Source organism: Armigeres subalbatus, chromosome 1, assembly GCF_024139115.2.
Source record: "Armigeres subalbatus isolate Guangzhou_Male chromosome 1, GZ_Asu_2, whole genome shotgun sequence".
NCBI lineage: Eukaryota > Metazoa > Arthropoda > Insecta > Diptera > Culicidae > Armigeres > Armigeres subalbatus.
In genome coordinates, this window is record NC_085139.1 from 179,957,342 (window position 1) to 179,982,303 (window position 24,962).

Consider the following 24,962-nt stretch of genomic DNA (forward strand, 5'->3'; position numbering starts at 1 on the left):
AGATTGCACGTGAGATGAATATCCCTCATTTGATTTATGACTGTACCGTTTGCTGTTCATTCATTGTCCCATCTGATTTTGCATGGCTAAGTACGTGTCGTTCGTTAGCTTCCGTTTTAAAGTCATACAATTATTAAATTTTGAATAACTTCAGTTTCCTCTCCTCGAGCTGTTCCATCACAACCCACTGGACGCCAGCAGAAAGATTTCCGTCATAAATGCATTAAAGGAAATGAAAGTCTAATTTTGTTCTCCAACTCACTGCAATCTGCATGGCCATATCAAAGCAGAACGAGCTACTTGAAACGAAAATCATCATCCACTTTTTCAGTGCTTTAGTCACTCGTTTTAGAGAAGCGCACTACTTTCAGCGCTGAGCAACTGATGGGGTGCTCTCGAAAAGAAAAGAGTGCAATTTGGAGCAACTTCCAAGTGCGATGGGTGGTGGTGCAAAGTTTCGGGTTTTGGTCAAAATTCGTATTCCATCGGTGCATCGTCCAACGTTAGGTAAAATGTTCGCCTTAAATTGCCAAAGTTCCACCGGAGCAAAAAAATATCCTTCTTCGTCAACCTCTGCTTCTTTCCCCCGGACTTCTTTCGAAAAGCTTCCACCCGCCAGAACTACTCCATTATCGCATTTTCTTATTCATATTGCAAATGGAGCGTTCATTTGGGATCGCCGCGTGGTGCGCTCAGCTCCGGCTGCTTCTGCTGCTACTGCTGCTACCCACTGTGTTGCACAAAACGTGAGTGCACTCCAAAGTGCCAGCCCGAGATGCAAAAACCTGGAAAAGCATCGCACTACAATAGGGCAGTTTCTGCAATCCGAGCAATGGGGGAAATTATGCGAAAAGTGGACAAAACTTCTTTTGGAAAAATCTCCCCTACTATAAATGTCATGAAAACATTTAGAACATCACTTCCTTAACTACACATTAGAAAATGCTTAGAAAATTTTAACATTAAACATTAACAATATTTATCAGCCATTCTGAATTGTGATTAAAAATCCAAATTTGACCAACTTCTAATTGGATCTTCTCCACAGTAGTGCGCAAAGAAGCCATCCCGTGGTTCGTATCGCATGTACCTACCCGTCGAGCCCGGTGAAAGACGACAGAATCGTGACGTGTTTATGATGCCTGTGGTGCAGCTTAGAATTTAGTGCAGTTGGGCAAGTTATCCGCTCACTGGTGCAGCGTGTTGCACTGGCTTCATCCTATGCGTCACTGGTTTAACCGGTTGGATATATTGAAATTTTCCCGAGAGGTGGATGTGATGAATTTTTGGTCTCACCGGACTTGATAAATTTGCAAATATATGCGATCTGCTGTTCGGAGTGTATCCTTTTGAAATATATCACTTTTTCACGACTTTTTCGAACAAATCGTCATAATTTAATTACAAATATTTATAGTTTGACTTAGTGCTACCATCGTATTGCGTTTTTTACAAGAACAATGAGAAATCTGACCTAAAGATTGACATATGGAGAATCGTTTATAAAACTTGAACAAATCTATATGCTTCCTATCAAATATTTGCTTGACAGACCATCAAACATAATACAGTAATAAACATATTACAGTATAAAAATATGAATCATTTTATGCCTTGGAAATGCCAAATGCGTGAACGGTACCCGTTATTTCTTGTCGAAATTGCTTACAGAATATTTTCCAGGTACTCAGAAGTCGTAAGTTCGTAATAAACTACAGGCAGTGAAAGTTATTTTATGGAAATCAATGTTATTTTTGGCATTATTTACGAAAATAAAAAGAACGACAAAATTTTTGGGGTGACAAAATCGAGTCGAAAACGTGGCAAAATCCGGACGTGATAAAATCGGGTCGAAAACGTGATAAAATCGGGGGTAGACAAAATCGGGGAGTGACAAAATCGGGTCAACACTGTACTTAACAAAAGAAGGTTTCAATGCTAAGTACCTATATAGCTCTTTAAAATATTTTTTTTCGTCAAATTCAATCAAGTTAATACTACAAATGTGAGGGAAATTTCTAAGTCTTATTGATCATAAACTGTACGGCCGATTGGTATTGGTCAAAGCATTCATGAATTCGTAAACTAATAAGTTCAAGGTGTATTTTTAGCCACGGATGCGGGAACATCAGTCACGTTTTCTGGACCGTTCTGGAAACTGTGACTGATATTACCGAATCCATGACTTATATCACGGTGGTTTTTTTGCTGGTTCACGAATTCGGGAACGCTTTTTTTACATGTGCAAAAAACAATAACACCGTAACGAAGATTTTTAGTTGCCTTCAATAGCCTATCGGTATGGCGTGCGACTATACCGTAAGATCATGCTCAACGTGGCTGAATTCGATATATTTTTTGAACTAAGAGTTCGGATTGAAGAATGATCAATAAGTTTGAGATAGGATCAATGTTTGAAGTAAAATTTACTGAGGATTTTTTGTAATCTATATACATACAAATGAATTTCTGTCTGTCTGACCCTTATAGACTCCGAAACTACTGAACTGATCAGCGAGAAAATTTGAAAGTATAGGTTTTAGGGGCCCGGGAAGGTTCTTAAGATGGTTTGAGCACCTTCCCCTTTTGGCAAGGGGGGTTCCCGTACAAATGAAACACAAATTTCTTCATAACTCTTGAATTAATCAAGCAAATGAAACCAAATATGGCATATTCTCATACAAATGAAATATCAAGCTAAATCCGGAGAGGCATCTGATGTACAGATCCCATTCGTTTTTGGCAACATTTGATTTTGGCGTAAATTCCAAAATCGCATAAAAAGTTGCATAAAATCCAAAAATCCGCGTGTAAAACCCAAACACAACTTAACAGCAATCGCATAGGAAAACATCGTGAAGAAAAACTACACAAAAAGCGGCTCTAATGTCGCAATAAGTAAAGAAGTGTGGAGTATGATGGAAAATCGGCCGTAATTACCATCTGGTCCCCCTTGCTCGCTGTGCATCTCGCCTTCTTAATGTCCATCGTTCTGGCTACGTACTTGGCCCACCGCAGTTGTCTGATTTTCGCGATGTGATCGATTGATGGTTCTACTCCATGTACCGTCTACCATCTGCACCCAACCATAGATGTACGTTGGTCTTCCACCAGCGTTGTCCAGATCTCCTGCCTGTAGAGGTCTACTAGTCCATCTCGAGGAATGTACCTCTTTTTCGAGAGACATTCCGCGAACCGCCATTTTGTGAAATGCAATTGATCACTGTTGAAGTTTTTAATTTTATTTTGGTGATGACTATTTATCGTGCCTTCACTTTACATTGAAATCTCCATATATAAAATTGGGTTTTCTATTCATTTGAGGCATTTTAACTCACGAACGGTTATTCCGATTTTTAAGATTCCCTCACTGATCCTTTCGTCATTGGATCAGCGGGGAAGGGCCGTTTGGCCGAATACTGTTCGGCCGAGTGCTATTTGGCCGAATATACCATATGCCAGAACAGACCATTATGCCGAAAGGGTAATTTTGCCGAAAGGGTCATTTAGAAGGAAGGGCCATTAGGCCGAAAGGGTAATTTTGCCAAAAGGGTCATTTGGCCAAAAGGGTCGTTTGGCCGACAGGATCGTTTGGACGAAAGGATCATTTGACCGATAGAATCATTTGGCAGATAGTGTCAATTGGCCGAAAGGGTCATTTGGCCGAAAGATTCATTTGGCTGAAAAGGTCATTTGGCCGAAAAGGTCATTTGGCCGAAACAGTCATTTGGTCGAAAGGGTCATTTGGTCGAAAGGGCCATTCGGCCGAAAGGGTCGTTTGTCCGAAAGGGTAATTTGGCCGAATAGTACTTTTAACCGAATAGGAAAGTACATTCAAAGTTGATTGCCTATATGCCGGGTATTAAGCCACCGGGAGTGGAAATTAATTACTATGTCTGAAACTTGATTATGCATATGTACAATATGTGATAGATTTAGTTCGGAAAAGGTATTGGAGGGTAACCGCCCCTTCGGTGGGCTTTGATCCCACGACCCCAGTTCGCATGACAGGTGCTTTCCCTACTAAGCTACAAAGGACCCCCATCGTCCACCGCAGCTTAGCGGGTATTGATGAAACCAAATTCCCAGCACCAGGTACCAGCCGATCTCTCGCAATACATTTTCAGAACTAACTCTCTCATATGTATTTTTGTACACATGCCAACCAAGTACGATGAGTATCCAACAAACTTGTTTCATCAGCAACGGCGTTTAATGAAGTAGGGTTGTGTGAGGTTGTGCCAGTTGGTCGTCAGATCCCGACCCTTTTGGCGGAATGTACCATTTCGCGGAATGCACCATTTCGCGGAATATTAATAACAATAGCCTTTGTTCATTCAGCATTCTCACAATTATTACCTGCGAGGTTTCTAAGCCAAGTTATCATTTTTTTTGCATTCGTTTAACACGAGATTAACACGTTGAAACTTTTATAAAAGCCGAAAAAAATTTCGATAAATTTCCTAGACCAGGTCAGAAGTTTAACCCAGCCTCCTTCAGCATAGTCTTGCTTGGCAGTCACGCATCTTCCCGCACGGCTAAGCAACGCCTCCCAGAATATTTAGAAATAGTTTCAATTGCCCCTTATACCGGGCTGATACACCCATTTAAAGAAGACGTTACCCCTCCCATCGTCTTATACCGGACAGGCGCATTCTTTTAAAGAAGGCATTATCAACTCCTTCGCCTTATACCAGGCAGATGCATCCTTTTACAGAAGGCGTTACCCCTCCCTTCGCCTTAAACCGGGCAGACGCGTTCTTTTAAAGCAGGCACTATCAACTCCTTTCGCTTTATACCGAGCAGATGCATCCATTTAAAGAAGGCGTTACCCCCCCCCCCCTTTCTCCTTATACCGGGCAGTCGCGTTCTTTTAAAAAAGGCATTATCATCTCCTTTCGCCTTAGCCTAGCTTTACCCCTCCCTTCGCCATAAACCGAGCAGACGCGTTCTTTTAAAGAAAGCATTATCAACTCCTTTCGCCTTATACCGAGCAGATGCATCCATTTAAAGAAAGCGTTACCACTCCCTTCGCCTTATACCAAACAGACGCGTTCTTTTAGAAAAAACATTAGCAACTCCTTTCGCCTTGTAACGGGCGGTAGATATGGTGGGGTTTCAGGTTTTGAAACCCGCAACCCGAGTCGAACCCGATGGGTTCGGGTTTGTGAGATACAAAAAATCGGGTGCCGGTCGGGTACGGGTTTATGAAATAAAATACTGAAAATTATTTTATTCAGTTTTATTAATTGTGAGGCTAGTTCGTTGTTTGGGCTTAATTTTTTTTTCTGTTTAAAGAGAACCAGAAAATATCTTGTTTGAATTTTTCGGGGAAAACTTTTGTGCTGGCTTAAATAATTAAATTATGTCGGAATTAAATCCAAAAAAATAGCCCAGATTGATCATGTAATTAAGCAGAAATCGGTAAATATTTGAATGATAATTATTCTGAATTCCGCCAAATGGCATTCCGCGAAATGATTTTCGGTGAAAAGGTACATTCCGCGAAATGTCTTTCGGAGAAAAGGTGCATTCCGCGAAATGTGTTTCGGAGAGTTGATACACTCCGCGGAATGTCGAACCGCGAAAAAAAATTCCGCGAAATGTTTTTCGGAGAAATAGTATACAACCGAATAAGACATTTGGCCGAATAAAGCATTTGGCCGAATAAGACATTTGGCCGAATAGGTCATTTGGCCGAAAGGGTCGTTTGGCTGAAAGGGACATTTGGCCGAAAGAGTCATTTGTCCGAAAAAGTCACAAAAAATGAAAAAGTGCTGTTTTTTGAGATTGGCCTAATATTTGCTCGATTTTTAACGAACATCGGGGGAATTTTTCAGGTTCACTTTTATGTTTGTTATTCGTACCAATATCGTCTTTTTATACCCGTATCGTAAAGAAAACTTATTTGCGATGCTTCTGAACGAATTTGGAAGCATGATGGCCACACTGGAACCGGTTCCGAGGTTCTTACTTGGGACAAATATCAATACTTCGAAATGTATCATGAGGCATATCAATCATCGGCATTTTTTGGCGAAAGTTATTTTGAAACTAATTTTAGATTTTTACTATCAATTTTGATCATTTTGATCCAGTTGATCCAAACATTGCGGGACACCTGTGCCGCCGTAATCTGGAAAAGTGACGTAACAGCCATTTTACAACAGGCATGTTTTCCATTTTTCTGTTAAAGAGCTCGATGAGTAATACTAGTTAGAACCATTTTTGGAAAATGGCGTATACGTCACTTTTTCAGATTACGGCAGTGTGGAAGACTTGAATCCGGTTTTTGGAAAGAACATAGCATGCGACATATCAAACTTCATGATTCACCGTGACAAAAATGTAAGATAATATTTTATATATATTGATTCTACTTCTGGCTACTTCCGGGAAAACCCGGAAGTCGAAGGAAGCGGTTTTGAAGTTTCTTTCATGAGTTGAAGTTCGTTACCAAAGCTGTTAGTTGTACGCACATTTCGACTTTTCGAAATCAGATCGAGAAAAAAACAATCATAGGTTTACCTCTAATATAATTTTGAACCTTATTGGTCAGGTTTCGGGCAACCGGAACCGGTTAAGGGAGGTCTAGTGCGCCGATTGCAATTTAATTAGGGGCGTCGTGATGAATAATTTTGAGTAAACGGCGTCCCACCATTGGTGATCGGAGGAAGCGGTGCGGAATTTACTGCATCATTTCGATCGGAACTTCCTTCAGAAATTCCACCCGAACTTCCTTTAGGAATTCCTCCGGAAGTTTTTTCAGAAATTCCTCCGGAAGTTCTTTCAGGAATTTCTCCGGAAGTTCCTTTAGAAATTCCTCCTAAAGTTCCTTCAAGAATACCTCCGAAAGTTACTTCAGGAATTCAACCGGATGTTCTTGCAGGAACTCTTTTGGATTTTTTTAAAAAATTCCGCTAGAAGTAAATTTAGGAATTCCTCCGGAAGTTCCCTCAGGAATTGCTCTGGAAGCTCCTTCAAGAATACCTACGAAAGTTCCTCCAGGTGTTGCTCCTGAGGTTCCTTCAGAAAGACATCCGAAAGTTCATTCAGCAAATCCTCCGGAAGTTCCTTAAGCAATTTCCAGGGTAGTTCCTACATCAGTTACTCCAGAAGTTACTTCAGGGATTTCTGAAGAAACTTCAGGAGTAATTTCTGAAGGAACTTCCGGGGGAATCATGAAGGAACTGCCGGAAGAACTCCTGAATGAATTGCCGGAGAAATACTGGAAGGAACCTCTGGAAAAGTTCTTGAAGGAATTTCCGAAGAAATTGCTGAAGGAACGTCAGAAGGAATTGCTCAAGGAAGGAATTGATTTTCAGGAGGAAATCCTGGAGGAACTTTTGGAGGAATTCCTGGAGGGACTTTCGTAGGAACTCCTGAACTAACTTTTGGAGGAATTCCTTAAAAAACTTCTGGTGATATTCCTGAAAGAACTTCCGGACGAATTCCTGAAGGAAGCTACAAAGCAAGACCATGCTGGGGGTGGCTGGGTTCGATTCCCGGTGCCGGTCTAGACAATTTTCGAATTGAAAATTGTCTCGACTTCCATGGGCATAAAAGTATCATCGTGTTAGCCTCATGATATACGAATGCAAAAATGGTAACTTGGCTTAGAAACCTCGTAGTTAATAACTGTGGAAGTGCTTAATGAACACTAAGCATCGAGGCGGCTCGTTCCCACTGGAACGAAGAAGAGAAGAAAAAGAAGAAGATTAATAAAATATATGCAGAATACAAATCAAAGGAATTGCTTTTCGAGGTTCGTATTTAACTATTTACAGTGGTAGTTTAGTCAATTAGTCTACTACAATTTATATATTAAGTTAAAAATTAACTTAAAAAATATCTGGCGTATGGCATACACCCTTGTCCGTGATAGAGCATTCGTCCATGAGCTCTCTTGCAATTGCCATTTAGTCGACGGTATAAAATTTGGGAGGGAACTTTATAAACGGCATTCAGTAATGTGGCGCAGTAGTGGCCATAATCCACCTTATCGCCCTTTTGTAGATTGAAAACATGACACTTTTCACCCACTCTTGCAGACAAACCTCCTTCTCTCAAATCTAGGTAATTACCCACTTCAGCGCCCTAGACAGTGTCTAATTTGAGTAGTTCCACTTTTTACGAAAAATGAGTAAGATTTCCGTGAGAAAAAATAGACGGCAATACAATTTCACTCAGTCTCTGAGTGATTTGAAACGGGCGTGTAGAACAAACTGCGAATTTCAAAGTAGGCTCTTTATGTATCAACAATCGACGAACGGCACTCCCGTGTATCCAAGGCGAAAGAAAGAGACAGCAAAGCATGCGATGCTGCGTTGTCTTATGCGCGTTGTTCAGTGAGGCTTGACTTCCAGCGCTAGGTTCGCCAGCGTTTCATAGTTCGATAAGCCGTGAAGCGATAGATGTACTTGCCTTAGGAATTTTTTGATGTCATGCCCACCAAACTATTTTATTTATTACGAAGCACATAGGATACACTATTTGAGCGCTTACCCAAGCCAATTCAGCAAAATATAGTCATGTAATTACTGTTCTGATGTTGGTTTTTCATTATAGCACCCAAATGAGTGTTATAATGAATATTATGCAACCCATTTGAGTTGCATAATGTTCATTAAAGCACCCATTTCGTTCGTATGGAAAAGTAGGCCGTTTTATCACTCAAAGATGAACTGTAAACCAGATATTATGATCAGAAATTGCAAAAAAAACATATTATGGAGTACTGCTTGCAGTTTTCGAACTGAAAGTGCCCCTGGCTGCTGAGTTTGGCATAAACTATTGAAAAACAGCTTTTTTTTGCTGATTTCTCGGAATTGTGTGAAATATATTAATGCTAATGCAGTTTCTCAAAGAAATGATTTATTACTTATCTACTCTGATCTGCGTACTCTACGCACGAAAACCGTCCACATTATCATTTTTTATTGAATAAACTCGCACACTCCAAGATAAATATTGCCGATGCAATCATTAGTTTATATGTCAAAGCTAGTTGGCAATGCGTTACCATCACTGTACAGATTAAGAAATGGAATGTTCTTCCGGTATGATGTTTGTATCAGAAAAAATATGTTTGTAAGCATATAGAAATTATCCCAAGTAACAATTTCCATGCTTCTTGGATTTATTTAATTCGGATTATAGCGGATTTATAATAGCAATCACCATAGCTAGTTGCTCAGTTTTATTGTCGATCTTATTGCTATCAATAAACTTCTCATAAATATGCTGAAAAAGCTTCAAACGTCAAAAGCTTATTGACCTTATGAGCGACTCTACAGTTGTGTTGGAGAGTGTGATAAATCCTATTTCCACAGCTCGATCAAAACCAAAATTTTTGGTCGTAATGTGGTGAAATGAGTAACCCCAATAAGAATATTTGCATTGCAAAGAGTTTATAAAGGTGTTTAATAAGAGCAACATTTTTTTTGAATCGAAATTTATGATGGCCATATTGAAAATGGAGAAGCATTTTCAAGTCGGTAAAATTTATCACTGACATGCATGATTAGGTAATGTTTTCACCGCGTAAAACCCTTTTTTGATCATTGATTTTCATTAGAAATATATTGGGGAGAAATATCAATATATTCAAGGGAAATTAGGGATATTGCTGCTACAATTATTATAAATATAATGGCCAAAACTACATTATTTTGAGAGCGCGTGGTGTTCAATCTTACTTTTTTCCTAGTTTTCACCATGAAATTGAACGCGCACATCATTCCGATGGAAGCACATTGTAAAACAATCCGAAAGTAATATTTTTTAGTAGTCATCCTCATCATGATTTTCATCAACATTTTTTGTTGTTTTTATTTTTCTGCAAAGTTTTGTTTCCCTTTTTTCAAAGCAAGATTTCTGACAGCTGCCGCAGCCAAATTCCCTTTTTTGCAGGCGGTTTAAAAAGGATTTCTAAATACTCTTTTAACAGGTTTATAGTAGTTATCTAGAGAGGGCCACTTCATATCTTACACTTATAGTGGTCATCAAAAGGTTGTCGTGTAATATTGGGTTTTATTGTTAGATCTTATAAATTGATCTTGAAAACCATCCCTAGAGCGGAATAAAACTTGAAATGTTACTTGGGATGAACTGTTGATATTTCGGCTTTTCAGTCTGGAGGGTTTATAACAAGGTCTGTCCCAACGTTACGGCAAGTTGTTGTTGTCTTCCTCAAGGGACAAATCATAAAAATGGTTCTAGTTCTAACGTCTTTGATGAGGATATTGTCTTTTTGCATGTCAGTAGACAGTTCTTGTGATATGGTGCATAAATTGAGATGTTCGGTTTATAAAATAAGGATTGTAAGAACGAATGTATGATACATTAGCTAGAAGTAACTCCATCCACAAAAGTGCAAAACAAATTCATTTTACACGCAAAAAAAGCGTTCATGAATTCGTGAACTAACGAGTTCACGGTGTATTTTTTCGTGAACAACAGCCACGGATTCGGGAACACAGTCACGTTTTCTGGAACGTTCTGGAAAACGTGACTGGTGTTCCCGAATCCATGAATTAAATCACGGTGTATTTTTGCTGGTCCACGAATTCGGGAACGCTTTTTTTTTGCGTGTATAATATGAATATTTCAATTGATGCAACTTATCACATGATCTGTCTATTCACATTCAAAAAGACAATATGCTTAGCAAAGATGTAAGAACTAGAACCACATTCATGATTTTTCCCCTGATGAAGGCAACAACAGCTTGTCGAAAGTTTAGGGCAGATCTTAAACGGTTGATATAAAATCTCCAGACTGAAAAGCCGAAACATCGCACATAGCTAAATACAAGCAGTCAAACTCTCACTCTACTATTTATTTATTATCAATACGATTGGATTCGTTTATTATTTTGAAAAAGCTATAAGACTAAATGCACTATAATACTTGTATGGCCGAGATAATTTTCCATCCGAAATTGTCCTAGATCTTACCGTGGATTGTAACCAGTCACCCTCAGCACAATATTGCTTTGTAGCAGCACATCTAGCCGCTCCGCTAAGGAAGGCCCCAAGAATTAAAATCATTAGATGTAAATAGATTTTCAAGTCAATTCAAACACATAGCAGATGGATCGAAGTTTAAACTCAGCTCAAAACAAGGGTAGCGTTTCCACTTTATTCCTTGAAACTAGAACGGCAATAAATCACCTTGTTTCAACACGCGTGACTTGGTACGCCAAAAATGCCTCCCAAGTCTCCACGGCCTCATGTATTTCGATCATATGGAGGGCGCACATCGGACGTACTTACACAACGTCATCAGACTCCCACCGTATCAACGATCCATTGAATCACTAACAAGATGCAAAAACTTGGCAACCAGCTCGTGGAACCGCGACCGAGTAAGCTCGTTCTTCGCCGAACTCCAGGTACCATACCCATAATCCTTCACGTTTCGCGGAAAATGCTCCACTTTTACCACCGACTGGCTGCACACACTTGTGGAATTTCACTGCTTTTTCCGCTCGGAGCTGGCAGCTTGGTATGTCGTGTGGAAGAAAACCTACCGCTCTATGTACGGAGCCCGAACGTGGTTGAGCAGCCAAAAGGTAGAAGCGCCCAGCGAGAGTGGTTGCAGCGGTTAGTCGAGCTTTCAAAGTTGCATGCAATGCGGTTTCAGTTCAGGTTCTGGTTCCTTGAGTGGATTAGTGGTGATAAGAAGCTGCTTTAATAGGTAGATATGCTTTTTTCCTGTTTTAGATTTTAATTGAATTAAGTAGTCTACGTGAATAACATTGTTGCATCTAATATAAATCTCCAGAGGTTTGGATTCAGAAGTTCTCAGGCCGGTTATATTTGCATTCAATCATCTTCAAAAAAATCCCATGGTATTGCAGTTCAAATTAAGTTATTACCTTCAAGTGCCCTCTAAAAAATCTTCAAAAATATATGCCATGAATGGATGAAAAGTGTTTGCACTCACGTTGTCCTACTTTCTGGGTCATCATTTTTTCTGACAGATAAATTGCTCGAATGGTACTGAATGGAAACCATTATTTGAAAAATAATAAATCCATCAGCAGGTGATGGCTTCCTCGCACAAAACCATGAATGAATGAATGGACCTGGTGAGCACACCTAATAATAAATTATAAAGAAAAAATAACAAAGGTAAGCAAAACACTGCAAGTTTTCAAGTTTTTTTTTTCTTCTCATCGGATGATGCCTTAATTTATTCTACACTCTCGGTAGCTGACGCTGGTTATTCGTCGTAGGAAACAATAGACTTCTATCAGCTTTTCTTTCTTTCTACTCATCCAATCCAACAGACATTGACTCTATTTATCTTTCCCCTTAACCTTCGCTTCATAGTATTTATTTTAATCTTCTGGAGTTTAATAGAGCGACAAGGAACGGAGAAGAACCAACAAGGCCAGTAAAGTGCACTTCGTTCAGTATCCTAAAATAACAGCCCGAGAATGGCTTTCGGAATTTACTTGAATTCTGCTGCGGGAAGGTACGTGCATCTGAGAAAGCTTCGGAAAAAGTAAAGTTCAACTACAGGAAGCAGGCATCAGTTCGGCTCAGTGTGGCCTGCCTAATATGGTCAGCTTGAGCTGTCAGTTGGTGGCGAACACTGCAACAATGCAGAATAAACGAAGTGGTAATCTTTTGCTCAAGCTGATGATGATTATGTGGATAAGACGCTTCTGGAGTTTTCATTTTCACAGCTCAGATGGGATGGAAAAATGTAATAGTGGCACGATTGTATTCCAAGGTAGAGTTGGCAAATTTCTTATTAAACACATGGGTCACTGATACAAGTGGTACAACATTATTAATGAGTAATTATTTTGCTTTTTGTAGATTTTAAAAATGCCATACTTTATTTCATCTTTCACGAATGTTCTGTAGAAAAATTGTGTAACATAGCAGCACTTCCGAGATGTACTCTAATTGAAGACATTGTAGCTTTTTCCAATCTACTTGAGTGAAAGAAAATTACTTCCACTCAATCTGTTGGTTTCGCTGTTCTGTTAGCTTATCGTTCTTTTCCTTAAACGAAACTATCGAAGCCAGCTGGTATTCTATGAGATGATAAAAAAAATCTATAGTAGTACGGTTTGGGATCGAAATATGAAGGGTTATTTTTTTTTTAGCACAATTGTCAGTATAATGATGATGATGATGTTATTTTTATTGTGGTTATTTTTTTAGCACAATTGTCAGTATAATGATGATGATGATGTTACACTACAATATATTGTAATATGGCTCTAGCGTTAACTGAAAAGACATTTGATCAAGACACTATGATTTGGAATCCTGATCAAAGTTATCACGATGTGTGTAATTAAAATCGTAGCTTTTGTGATTCTTATTCTCTTTTTTTTGCTCACAATGAACACATTTCTAAAAAAAACTGAAGCTGTGTCGTCCTGAATAAAAAAGTTCATTAAAGTTTCGCTCCGACGCGACGCAGCACAAGATTTAACAAGGATTCCAGTTCTCTGTTTACAAACTGATTTGAATGGGATTTTATACAATGTCTCTAAGAAAAAAAATTACCGGAGGGAGATACCCGTGGATCGCGAAGCGCAGGCACGCGAATTTCCGAAGCTTGGCATTTACTCTTATTTGAATATGCAAATCTGACTGGTTGATGCGGAGGCAACTAAGTCACCGTCGATTGTTGTCACTTGCTGAATCAGGTGAAGAGAATTTGAATGCTTTTCGGGGAAGCTGAACAAAGACTCAACCGTGCTTTGGCTGACATACGTGAGGTGGAATTTTCCATAAATTAAAGAAACAGAATGGAAAGTTTCAGTCCCATTATCACTTTTCTTTTCATTTGTGATTGAAATAATATTCATTCTTTAGTATCATTATTCGAATCAACTTCTTCTTGACCAACTTGTAGGAATTAGTTCATCCTCCAGGGCTATGATTCCTATTGTTGGCTTAGACGTGTAATGATTCAAAATAAAAAAAGGACTCTTTAGCGGCTTTTGATCGAATCTGTCACTTTATAGATATTTTCCATACCCAAAAACAGAGGATACCTACAGCGACTTTTCAAACTTGAAATCCATTTCCGTTAAACTGCATGATTTTGCATAACCATTATACCATGTTCGCACTACGGCCTGAATAACATGTTATTCAAATTATCGACAAAAGAAAGCTCATCAAGATAGCCGAATAACATGTTACAGCGCCGTAGTGCGAACATGGTGACCATTCCCGTCAAAAACTGTTAATGGATCAAACGATTTTTCCATATTCCCAAAGAACTCATTTTCATTTGTCAAAAAATACAAAGAAGAATAGCAATAAAGTTCTAGTCTGGCATCCATTTTGGATCGCTTTCCAGCCATTTTTTCCGGTTCAAACCACAACATTTTTTTCACATTTTTTAATTTTTCTGAATAGTCTTGGAACCCTTCTCGACGTGTCAAACTTTATGACTTTACAAATCTAGTACACTGAAGGACACTTCGAGAGTATTTGCATGAATTGGTTATTAGTTATAAAAAAGGATAAATGATGTATTTTTGACATCTGAATATATTTGGACTTTTGGCTATATTTTCGATGTTTTGTATCCGAAATTAAAAATGTAAAAACTTGTGATGGTGTGGCTGTATAGTATCTTCTTTAATCACATTTATAATAAATTTTTGGCAACAAAATAAAAAAGTTAATGCGAAAAGTCCAAAATATATACAGATTTCCAAAATACCATCGTTACCCTATGTTTATTTGTTTATTTATGGTGTACATCAAAAATTGTTCGTAATCCTAATGATGATTTAAAACTAGTATGGTCACTACAATAATAACTAATTAACAAAACAGTAAAATCACAACGAAAAAAAATTTTCATGGGACTTAAATACATTTATCTAGCATATACGTGTTAGACGGCAGCGGAGACAGCAGACCCGCCTTTTTCAGGAGAAGAAACGCCGCCTGGAAGAAGCGGAGTGCGAGGAGATGGAACAGCTGTGCCGTTCTCAAGAAACACGCAAGTTCTACCAGAAGCTCAACGCATCCCGCAAAGGCTTCATGCCGCGAGCCGAAATGTGCCGGGATAAGGATGGGAGCATCTTGACGGACGCACGTGTGGTGATCGAAAGGTAGAAGCAGCACTACGAGGAACATTTGGATGGCGCTGAGAGTACAGGCAGTGAAAGTCAAGGCAGCGGAGGAGATGCCCACGTCAGTTCAGTGGACGATGGAAGCCAACCAGCCCCCACCTTGAGGGAAGTTAAGGATGCCATTCAACAGCTTTTATTTATTATCAGACTAAGGCCGGAGTGGTTTGTGCTGCACATAAAAGTCTTCTCCATTCAGCTCGGTCCATGGCTGCACTTCGCCAACCACGCAGTCTGCGGAGGGTCCGCAAATCGTCCGCCACCTGATCGATCCACCTTGCCCGCTGTGCACCTCGCCTTTTTGTTCCCGTCGGATCATTGTCGAGAACCATTTTCACCGGATTACTGTCCGACATTCTGGCTACGTGCCCGGCCCACCGCAGTCTTCCGATTTTCGCGGTGTGAACGATGGATGGTTCTCCCAACAGCTGATGCAACTCGTGGTTCATTCGCCTTCTCCACGTACCGTCCGCCATCTGCACTCCACCATAGATGGTACGCAACACTTTCCTTTCGAAAACTCCAACCGCGCGTTGGTCCTCCACGAGTATCGTCCAGGTCTCATGTCCGTAGAGAACTACCGGTCTTATAAGCGTTTTGTAGATAGTCAGTTTTGTACGGCGGCGAACTCTATTCGTGGTCTTACGGAGTCCAAAGTACGTACGATTTCCAACCACTATGCGCCTCCGAATTTCTCTGCTGGTATCGTTATCGGCGGTCACCAGTGAGCCCAAGTACACGAATTGTTCAACCACCTCGATTTCATCACCACCGATAGAAACTCGTGGTGGGTGGCTTGTAACTCGCCAGCTCAGGGATTGGGGATCTCGGGGTCGTTTGGAACTGACTTGTCTCTCAAATCTCCAGCTGAGGACAAACCTATTGTGCAGGACCTTTTTTTTTGTATACTTACCCACCAATGTTTCGCTAACAGGTCGGCTGTTTGATACGGAAAGCATAATAATGGTTTTAAGTCGGAGGAGAATACCAGAAAGGCGAGGCCTGATAGCTCCGTTTGAGCTCGACAAAGCGGAAAAGAACAAAGTGGTGGAAAAGCTTTACCTCAGGGCTATGCTCTTTAAATAAGCTACCACTGTGGAACTGTTTACAAACTAAGGCCTATTTATTGACGTCATTTTCAGGGGGTTTATACTTGCGGTTTTTGGTGTGTGGTTGGTAGTCTTGTAGTAGGGAACCTCTGGTTCCGATTGATGCAGGTTCGATTCGACAGCGAATGCCGAACTGGTGTTGGGTATCTGCGCCAGAATCCAAGGCGGATTGCCGCAGTCGCCGATTACTGGTAGCAACCGGGCGAGATGGTGCGGAGTCCAAAGGCGAATATGCCGCTTTCGCAATGGCGGATGGTTGCAGGGGAGCTTGTCGCCGGGTGAGGGGGTTCATAGTCGTTCGAACCGTGGGATGCCATCGGCAATGGCGTCTTATGGCTGGCATTGGCTTTGCTGCGTCGCTAGAGGTGGCTCATCGTTGCTTGCTTCGGCCGTTTGCTGGGAAAAAGCCCAAAATAAAAGAAAAAGGCCCTTGCCTCGGACCTAACCACACATTAGACCCTTGTGACGTCACTAACAATGATTCCACAATTTTCACAATATTACAATTAATTTTTACCTTTTTCTTATAGTTTCTTCTTGTTTGTCGATGTTTGTGTTTGAACAATTAACTTTTAACAATCGGACTGTAATATACAATTATTTTTAGGACAATTTAAACGCTTACTAACACTGTACATACTTTTTACAATCATAACTTTTACTAACACAATTTTAATTCGACGTACTACAATCAGCCGTTTTTACTAACGGACTAACACCTAATTAAAGAAACAAAAACACCAAGTTAAAACAATTACACCACATGAGGATTTACTTTCTAACCTCTATTTAATAAAAAGCTACACACGCGCGCACTTCTAGACCGTTCTAGATTCACCAGCCAAAAGAGAACGATTCGGGGATTTATTTCCTATTTATAAGAAACCCAGAATCTAAGGTAAATAAATTTATGCTTTTCGCATTTCCGCAGCCTGTATTTGCGCTATTAACGCTCCACCTGTGGACTGGAACCATCATTGGCTGATAAAGGCCGGTTCACACCGCACGAATATGAGCTGTCACTCTAGCATGACAGATAGCCGTGAGAGTGAGACAGGCTCAGCTCACACACCAAGTCACTGCGTGAGTGCCAGCTATCTCATTCGGATGGGATATTTATTTTGATTGAGGCGTATATTGTTTTGGGTGATTGGAGTATTTTGGAATTGTGGAGGAGCAACAAGCTATTAATGGAACCGACGGTTACAGGCTTACATTGACCTCTCTTGAGCCTCTTCTTATCATGTACTTCGTCTTCGACGTGTTGATGACTAGTCCAATCCGTTTAGCTTCGCTTTTCAGTCTGATGTAGGCTTCCTCCATCCTCTCAAAGTTACGTGCCATGATATCAATGTCGTCGGCGAAACCAAGTAACTGGACGGACTTCGTGAAAATCGTACCACTCGTGTCAATCCCTGCCCTTCGTATTACTCCCTCCAAAGCAATGTTGATTAGCAGACACGAAAGACCATCACCTTGCCGTAACCCTCTGCGGGTTTCGAAGGGGCTCGAGAATGCCCCTGAAACTCGAACTACGCACATCACCCGATCCATCGTCGCTTTGATCAACCGTGTCAGTTTATCCGGAAATCCATGTTCGTGCATTAGCTGCCATAGCTCCCGATCCCGATCGATTGTATCATATGCGGCTTTGAAGTCGATGAATAGATGATGTGTGGGCACGTTGTATTCGCGGCATTTCTGCTGTACTTGGCGAATGGCGAACACCTGGTCTGTGGTAAAGCGTTCGCCCATAAAACCCGCCTGGTACTGCCCTACGAAGTCCCTTGCAATTGGTGTTAGTCAGCGGCATAAAATTTGGAAGAGTACCTTGTAGGCGGCGTACAGCAATGTGATTGCGCGGCAGTTGCTACAATCCAGCTTATCGCCCTTTTTGTAGATGGGACAGACGACACCTTCCATCCACTCCTGCGGCGAAACTTTCTCCTCCCAAATCTTGGTAATGACCCAGTGCAGCGCTCCCAGGTTCATGACCATACCGCCATCTTCGTCTGCCACATCGCCTTTCAGGTGTTCTTTGTAGTCCTGCCGCCACCTTTGGATCACCTCACGCTTGTTCATAAGAAGGTTCCCGTTTATGTCCTTACACATATCAGGCTGTGGCACGTGGCCCTTACGTCAACTTCTCATAGAACTTTCCTGTGTTATTGGCGCGGTACAGTTGCTCCGTCGCTTCACGGTCTCGAGCTTCCTGCTGGCGCCTTTTCCTCCGGAAAATCGAGTTTTGACTGTTCCACGCCCGTTTGTATCGTGCCTCGCCCTCGTGCGGTGTTGCAGCATTCTCGCCCATGCTGCATTCTTCTCTCCCACCAACTGCTCGCATTCGCCGTCATACCCGTCGTTTCTCTGATCCCAGGGCACCGTGCCTGGTGCAGCGGCTGTGGTACTTCCAATGGCGGATCGAATATCTCCAGCCATCTTCAAGAGACGCTGCACCTATTTGCTCTTCCGTTGGGAGTGCCACTTCCAGCTGCTGCGCGTATCCTTGGGCTAGTCTACCGTCTTATAGCCGCCCAATTTTTAGCTGCGGCGTCCGCCTTCGACGCGTGTTGTACACCATCGAGAGTTTTGAGCGCAGGCATACTGCAACGAGGTAGTGGTCGATTTCAATATTCCCACTACGGTAAGTACGGGCGTTCGTGATGTCAGAGAAGAATTTACCGTCGATTAGAACGTGGTCGTTTTTTGTTTTCCGTTTCTTGGTTAGGTGATCTCCATGTGACCTTGTGGATATTTTTGCGGAAAAAAAGGTGCTTCGGACTTCCATTCCGCGGGATTCGCAGTTTATGCATCGTTGGCCGTTATCATTCGATACAGTGTGCAGACTATCCGGTCCGATGACCGGTCTATACATTTCATCCCTTCCTACCTGAGCGTTCATGTCACCGATGACGATTTCAACACCCCGCAGTGGGCATCCATCGTATGTCTGCTCCAGCTGTGCGTAGAACGCTTCTTTCTTGTCGTCGGGTCTCCCTTCGTGTGAGCAGTGCACGTTGATAACACTGTAGTTGAAGAAACGGCCTTTTATCCTCAGCTTGCACATCCTTGCGTTGATTGGCTGCCACCCAAACAAACGTTGGCGCATCTTGCCCAGCACTATGAAGCCAGTTCCCAGCTCGTTGGTGGTGCCACAGCTTTGGTAGAAGGTAGCCGCTCGATGCCCGCTTTTCTACACTTTCTGTCCTGTCCAGCAAATCTCCTGCAGCGTCACGACTTAGAAGTTGCGGGGATGTAGTTCATCGTAGATCATCCTGTCGCAACCTGCGAAACCTAGCGACTTGCAGTTCCATATTCCAAGCTTCCAATCGTGATCCTTTATTCGTCACCTAGGTCTTTGCCGATTATATCGAGTCGTATTATCTCTTATATTGCTCGTAATTATTGGTTGTACAGGCGGCTTATTGGGCCTGCGCAAACCTCCTGTCTCGTCGGAGGGCCGTCGTGTCAGGTCTGTTTTGTGTCCCACCTGACACCAGGACTTGGGCTTGTGCGCTTTGATGGGGGCTTTGGTGGGGCCAACTAGCAGATACATGCAGCTTTTTATATGAGTTTAACAGGGCCACTGTCAAACCCTGCCACATCCTAGGCAAGCCCCACAACTAGCAGATGGCCTGGGGAGGGATCATCAAGCCCTTGGACATAGTCCCTGCTGCCCAGAGTCAAATTCATATTAGAACGTAATTATGGTTGTTGCTAGCCAGGACACAAACCGTTTGTCGATTGGCGTATCATTTTTATTGCTGGACAATGGACATGGTGGAACAAATTAGTACGCGTTTAATTTAAACTGTTTAATTATCGTTATTTCAAAATTATTTAAGCAATGATTTTGCTTAAAAAGATAAAAACTTCAAAAGCTATCGTATTTCATTATTCGGATGTCAAATTAAGTTTAACATCACGAGAAAAACGTCAAACGTTACAAAGTGAAGAATAAAGAATAAAAAATATAGAAGTAATCCTTGCAAGAATCAAAACCCAAATGTAAGAACCAAGAACAATAAATAAAGTCTTGTTCTTTTTTATGCTTCCTCCACAGACAAAAAAAGAAAAATTCCATTTCAGAATTGAAAAACAACTAGGAATCGCATATAGATTTCGGTTTACTTCCGGTTGTGCCTGTAATTATGTCAAATGTAAATCCATCCATTGAAATATGTTTCTCACGATTTTCAGCCGTTCAAGTTTCAGCCTTTCGTGTTCAACCTTATGTGGTTTAGCCTTATGTGGAAGTCTCTATTCAGAGCGGTCAGAACGGAATTCACAATCTGTTACTTAAACTAGGTACATGACTTGGAGGGTGGACTGGATCTGGATCATACCGTGGTGGCTGTCTTTAGACTTGGCTCGCGAAGCTCTCTTGAATTACTTCAAATGATAGACTGTACACGAAGAAACATGAAGACCAGACTGATGAAGCATATTCTACAGAACATACAGCAAATAATGCTGACGCCAGCGGCATAACGACGGAATGTCCGATCGGAATCGGTTTGAACCTCAGCGACTTGAACCAGCGAGAGTTAAAAAAAAACAGAATAATGTCAAAATATCGATACGGTATGAATGGACACTGCCTTGGGGTACGCCGGATGTTGTTTCCTAGCTACCGTACACACTTAAAATAAATCGCCGACTTCGGCAAAATTTTACCGAAATCTCAACCGCTGAACTGTTCGGTAAATTATTTTACTGATTTTCGGTGATTTTGACAGTTGAGCAATGGAAAAAATTACAAAAAATCTGTAAATTAATTTACCGAACAGTTCAGCGGTTGAGATTTCGGTAAAATTTACCGAATACTGTAAAATGAGCTAAGTGTGTAGTTTGCCGTTACATGGCAATTTTTTTAGACCAGTTGCTTGTTTACAATACTCTAGAATGAATGGCTGTTGTCGACCAAAAAATTACACAAAAGCGTTAGGATTTTCGAACTGTTCATGTTCATTTAACAGATGAAAAAAATATTTGTTTCAAAGTGACTGGAAGCACTCATGAAACAAATCCCATAACAAATATTATCGTTTGGCAAACAAATGTATGTACACGCTCCTGACAGGTACAAGATTATCGTTCGCCTCAGCCGAAAAAAAAGCGAAGCCTTCAAGCTTGGCAAACTTGTTCGAACTACTTCACAACGTCCATTCCAACTGTTCCGAACAGGAAAGAGCCAAAACACCTTAAAGCCATATATCAATTTGTTTCCTCCAACTAATATAAATTATTTAAATTATGTGTCGCCGTCGGCAATCCGCAAACTTCTTCCTCGGAATATACCGCTGCCACCCACCCTACGCTACGCAGGAAAAGGTGCGGCGCAGCTTTTTTTTATAACCAAAGTAAAAACGAAACGAAGAACACTCCGAGCTTTCAGCTTCGATAGACTAAGCACGTCGAGAGCAGAGGGTGTGAGAATTGGAAGATTTATATGAGCTTGTTCACGCGGCACCGCTGCCGAAGTCCTTCTTCTATGCATGCAAATCGAGCAGGGGGAGCAGGGCGATGAGCGCGCGCACGACATGACGACGCGCGGGAGGAAAGGTTTCAGGAAAGGTGAACTTCTAACTCGTTCTCGCTTCGTCGCCGTGAGCCGACCTGGCTGCAATCGAACGGTGATGGCGGTGCTGCAACGACAGCGAGGGGAGGAAAAGCCACAATAAATTACCATATATTGAGGAAAACGGTAATCAAATAAGTTGAGCAGAAAACACAAAACAACACTTGGTTGGATGTCCTCGGGTTCGTACAGTTCACCACCAGCGACCGCAGCGGTCTGGTGCCGCGTTCTCAGACTACATGTGGTCGGTCGTAAATCGCGTTCCAAATTGGAACTAAATTTTTCAGAGTTCCGTCAGCAATGAGAAACCTTTTGTTATTCTTGACAGACATAACATCTTTTTCGCTTTTGGTTCAGAAGGTTGTATTGGGGTTAGCACTTAATCTAATCAATGTAATAATACTATGTAGGCACGCTATTTGATCAATTTTCTTCTCGTTGATGCTCTCTTCTTATCAATGCATCGAGCCTCGGAAGTTTGTCGAAAGTGCTATATGCTTTGGTGTGATAAAGGATAGCACAACCACTATTGTAACATTTGATCCAGTTGAGCTATTAAGGAATAATAAACTCAATTGAAAGAGATCGATGCAGTCACTCCCTTATGATATCAAGTGCGAGCCTTGGTTTTCGTGGTGTATGATCAGCCCCTCAAAAGCGACGAAGGGGAAGCCCATCAAATTTGATTTAATGCATTTACAAACTCCCTTCAATGGTCACAGAGAGACGCACATGCAGCAATCGTACCTACATACGTACGCCCTGGAGCATATTAAAGTGGATTTACACACCATCGCCATCAACATCATCATCACCGTCGTAGTCGTCGTCATTCGTTGCGGTATGTGCCTACTGCATACAGTTGGTGTGGGTCCAGCTGAGCGCGTGGGACTCCACCAAACACGAGTTCGTACGAGAATTCAACCGTACCGAAACCAAACATTCAACAAGGCACTTTCTCGAGCACATCACACATGAGCATAATCGCAAACACTTCATCTCTGCCAAACAATAAAATAATCATAATAAAATCCGAGATGGTTCTACACGACCATTCTGGCATGCCCAAGTGGAAAGTTGTGACGGAGGCGGAGGGGCGCGGGCAATGCTTGATGGAAAAACCACAGCATCCAAAAGCCACAGACCTGTGAGACAACCGACAAACAAGTCCGCTCCCCGTGCGTCGCATTTCCAACAACTCCCTTGATGTTATTATGAGTACCCGGGAGATGTAAGTGAATGAAGTGAACATTAGATTCGAATAACATTCCGTTAAAATTTAATTTTAGCGATCGTATAGGTATGTGAGAACGGAACAAGATTTATGGTTAAACGGAACGCATGGAATAAGCGTCAATTGAATCGCATCTTAAGATTGCTGCCGCCTCACAGTGTAGCAGCGAGTTGCGAGGACGACTACATTCACGTGACGGGCCACAAAATGATAAACGAATACCACCTAGAAGAAAACGGTTCTCAGACGAATTGCGATACGATCGACTAAGAAAGTAGTTTGGAATGTGGCTTCAAGCGGTAAGGCTTATCCACAGTGGAAAGCGGTGTGATTATTTTTGCAGCATGTTTGCAATTATGTTATTTAAGAAGCTGTAAGAAATTGGGCTACATTGTAGTATTATCTGGACTTTTTAAGCTTACAACAAGCCAAAGCAACTACTCATACTGCAGTTATTCAAAACTTTATCTTAAACGTAACACCGCCTTCAGTGTTTCGTGCCTTACTTGACTGTATTGACTTCTACTATTTTTTTTGGCATCGTCGTGAGGGACAATACAATATTTGAATTGATAAATCTTCGATCTATTTAAATAAACATGAGTCGAGATTTCCTTCCTGACGAATTAACTCAAGAACGGGTTGACCGATTTGCAAAATTGTCTCTCTAATCGATTCGTCTTGGGATTTGTAAGGTTTTGTATATACAAAAGGCTGGTGAATTTGACGGGGAATGGTAAAAAATCGATGTAATGCAACGGTTTTGATTTAATGTACGGTGCTGCAAATAGTACAGTACTAATATTACATTTGCAGTACCCGGACTAATCTGGGCATTTTTCGTTGGTAAGATTTTTTTTTCAAAATTATGATTTCAAAAATTATTCTGAACAAGACGTCATGTAGCTTAAGTTTTCTGTAGCTTTAAAACAGCAGACTTACTGTAGCACAGATTGCGGAGGTTATCATCACAACAACACCAGGAATAGTATCGCAAGAATCCACACAATTGACTTCAGAATTTCATGTGCCAGCCAACATACTCCTAGGGTCGGTTCATATTAGCTTCCTAGGTGACCATAAACCGATCGTCTTCCACTTTACGAATCTCGCACACAAGTCTCTGTTCCAAAACAAAACCGATCTGCTGTCATTGGCACAAGGCTTACACATCACGTTACACCATAGCGATTTCAGCATCTCCGATGAATAATCGTTAAGCTTGCCCATCACCACTTTCTTTTAAGAAGGTGGAAGAAGCCTACATCAGACTAACAAAGGAAGCTTAGCGAATAGGACTAGTCATCAACACGTCGGGGACAAAATACATGATAGGAAAAGGCTCAAGAGAGGATAATGTCAGACACCCACCACGAGTTTGTATCAGTGGTAACAAAATCGAACTGGTTGAAGGATTCGTGTACTTGATCTCACTGGTGACCTCCGATATCAATACCAGCAGAGAAATTCGGAAACGCATCATGGCAGGACATCGTACGCACTTTGGACTACGCAAAACGCTCCGATCGAATAGGATTTGCCGCCGTACCAAACTGACTATCTACAAAAGGGGCTGTCCATATATTACGAGGACAGGTTTTGGTCAGTTTTAAATACCCCCCTCCCCCAGCGTGGACATTTGTTCATATAAATTTTCAAACTATTGTATGAACAGTGGACACTTGCCATAGTCCCCCTTAAACTGTCCACGTGGTATATGGACGGCCCCAAAGGGGAATGGCCGTTTGGCTGAATACCGTTCGGCCGAATGCCATTTGGCCAAAAGTTGTTTGGCCGAATATACTATTTGACTGGTCATTTGGCCGAATAGGACATTTGGCTGAAAAGGTGATTTGACCGAACATGTCATTTGGCCGAACAGGACATTTGAAAAGTGAGAAATGAGGTGTGAAA

At 41.4% G+C, this 24,962-nt stretch overlaps 1 protein-coding gene and 1 long non-coding RNA gene across 3 annotated transcripts in view; one reads left to right on the forward strand and one right to left on the reverse strand.

Annotated features, from left to right (window-relative positions):
* Positions 1 to 24,962, forward strand: part of LOC134205565 (probable serine/threonine-protein kinase DDB_G0282963) — a 599,905-nt gene that overhangs the window by 445,355 nt on the left and 129,588 nt on the right. The gene's annotated exons all lie outside the window — the stretch shown is intronic.
* Positions 16,751 to 17,154, reverse strand: LOC134208789 (uncharacterized). Its single transcript, XR_009978702.1, has 3 exons — positions 17,017 to 17,154; positions 16,874 to 16,952; positions 16,751 to 16,817 (listed from the first exon to the last, which is right to left on the reverse strand). It is a non-coding gene; the product is annotated as an uncharacterized LOC134208789 (long non-coding RNA).